This window comes from Tupaia chinensis, unplaced genomic scaffold (assembly GCF_000334495.1).
Source record: "Tupaia chinensis unplaced genomic scaffold, TupChi_1.0 Scaffold145652_1, whole genome shotgun sequence".
Lineage (NCBI taxonomy): Eukaryota > Metazoa > Chordata > Mammalia > Scandentia > Tupaiidae > Tupaia > Tupaia belangeri.
In genome coordinates, this window is record NW_006205509.1 from 1,594,313 (window position 1) to 1,597,020 (window position 2,708).

General features: G+C 42.8%; 1 protein-coding gene across 1 annotated transcript in view; it reads left to right on the forward strand.

The window, feature by feature from the left end:
• CERS5 (ceramide synthase 5) overlaps window positions 1-2,708 on the forward strand; it is a gene marked incomplete at its 5' end in the record, with an annotated part of 64,888 nt that overhangs the window by 33,796 nt on the left and 28,384 nt on the right.

Genomic DNA, 2,708 nt, shown 5'->3' on the forward strand with positions numbered 1-2,708 from the left:
CCCAATCGTGAGTTTAAGCCACCAGGTCCAGGACTTGAACCACAGTCAACTACATAGGAGTCCAGCGATATAGCTATTACGCCATTTGCTGGTCCCAATAATTTTTTTTTTCTTAATTCTCTAGTTTGGGGCTAGCAGCTGGCATAACAGTTATGTCACTGGATTCCCTCATGGCTGACCACGGTTCAAGTCTCAGACCCAGTGGCTTGAAAATCACACCAGGCATGTGTGCGCATGTGCCTAAGATCCCAGGAGGAGAATGGATGAGAAGAGATTCCAGCGTGCTATCCTCCCAGGGGGTGATTTCTAACTTTCTCTCTCACTGTCTCTATCTCCCTCTTTTTTTTTTTTTTTAATTTTTTTTTTTTTGAAGAGGTTTTCGCTATAGGGTGCGTGTGCTCGCCAGACAGACAGAGAGACATAGAGACAGAAAGCGAGAAATCACCCCCCCAGGAGGGATGGTCACGCCGCAATCCCTTCTCCTCCATTCTCCTCTCGGGATCTTGGGCACGCACGCACATGCGCCCGGCGTGAGTTTTAAGCCACCGGGTCCGGGACGCGTACCGCGGTCGACTACGTGGGAGTCCAGCGACATAGCCATTACGCTAACTGCTGGTTCCCTCTGTCTCCCTCTTGGTGAGCACATGTGTCCTAAGGCAAAAACCCCTATTAAAAAAAATCCTCTACTTTAACACTTTATGGGGGGACCAGCAGATGAATTAATGGTTACATTGCTGGACTCCCACATAGTTGACTGTGGTTTGAGTACTGGACCCAGTGGCTTAAACCTCATGCTGGACACATGTGCGTGCATGCCCAAAAATCTCGAGAGAATAGAGAAGGGATTGTGGCGTGGCTCTCTCCCTGGGGGGTGATTTCTCACTTTCCATCTCTCTGTCTCCCTGGCAAGCACACACACCCTACAGCAAAAATCTCTCTTTAAAAGTACATGCATGCCTATGGGGAAAAAAGGATATAAAAAATATTTGGAAGCCGAATATTTGCCTTCCAAGTATTTGCATTCTATAATTTAAATAATAAATGACTCTTCTAAATAATCAGTGACTCAAATAAGAAATTGCAAGTGTGTACAGACCCTGTAGCCTACTGGTTAAGGAATCCAGCCCTAGCAGCTTGAAAAACATTCTGGGCACATGTACATGCATGCCTAAAATCCCAACAGGAGGGAGAAATGGAGGAGAAGGTCTTGTGGCATGACCATGCCCTTTGTGGGGGGTTCTTTCTCCCTTTCTACCCTCTCTTTCTCTGTCTCTGTAGCAAATACACATTGCCCTCTAGCAATAAAAAAAAAATTAGAAAATATGTTGAACTGAGTGGTGTTGGTAAAAATAGTGCTTATCAGACCAGCAGGTAATGTGGAGGTTAAAGTGCTGGATCCCATATGGCTATCTCTGCAGTTCCAGTCCCAGACTCAGAATCTTGAAAATCACGCTGTGCACGTATGCATAATGCATAAGTGCTGCGAATGGGGACCCAGTTCCCATATGGCTGACTGTGGTTTGAATCCCAACCCAGGCAACTTGTGTATATGTACTTGAAATCCTGCTGGGAAGGGAAAAGGTTTACAGCATGATCACGCCCCTCGGAAGGTGCTGCTTCTCTCTTTGGCAAGTGCATGTGCCCTCTGGCAAGCACACACACCCTCTGGCAATAAAAAAGAATAATGATCAGAAATTAATGAATCAGGCATTAAACAAAAAAATGTATAAAATTAATAAAGCCAAAAGTTTGTTCTTTGAAAGTTTCAGTTAACATTGATAAATCTTGGGACCAGCAGTTAGCATAATGGCTATGTCGCTGGACTCCCATGTAGTGGACCACGGTTTGCGTCCCGAACCCAGTGGCTTAAAACTCATGCTGGGTGCGTGTGCATGCGTGCCCAACATCCCGAGAGGAGAATGGAGGAGAAGGGATTGCAGCCTGGCCATCCTCCCTGGGGGGTGATTTCTCGCTTTCTGTCTCTCTGTCTCTGTCTTTCTGGTGAGTGCACGTGCCCTGTAGCAAAAAACTCTTTAAACATACACACACACACACACACACAAAAAAAAAATCATTGATAAATCTTGGGGCTGGCAAGTGGCTGGCAGGTTAAGATGCTAGATTCCTGGGGCCAGCAAGTGGCATGGTAATTAAGAACACTGGACTCCCACATGGCTGACCGTGGTTCGAGTCCTGGACCTGGCAGCTTTCTCTCTCTCTCTGTTCCTCTCTGGTCAAATTAAAATAAATAAAGTTAAACAAAATAATTCTTAAAAAAAAAAGCTAGATTCCCACATGGCTGACCACAGTTCGAGTCCCAGCCTTGGCAGTTTCCTCTCTCCCTCTCTCTCGTCAAATTGAAAAAAAATAATACATTTTAAAATAAAATAAATAATTCTTTTTTAAAAATTGATAAACCTCAAGAAAAAAATATTAATTATCAATATTGGGAAAAAGGGATTATCTGCAAATTCTATAGATTTTTTAAAAAGGGTAAGTACAATATTATGAACAATTTAAGGTAATAAATTCAATGTCAATGATAATATGAATCTTTAAAGGACATAATTATAACTTTACTAGAGATGATTACTTTTGACTTTTGAACCCAGCATGGTAATCTCTCTCTTGGTTATCAATGGAACAATTGTCTTCCTGCCTCTATATTTCTTTTTTTTTTTTTTTTTTTTATATAGCTTTTTTTTTTG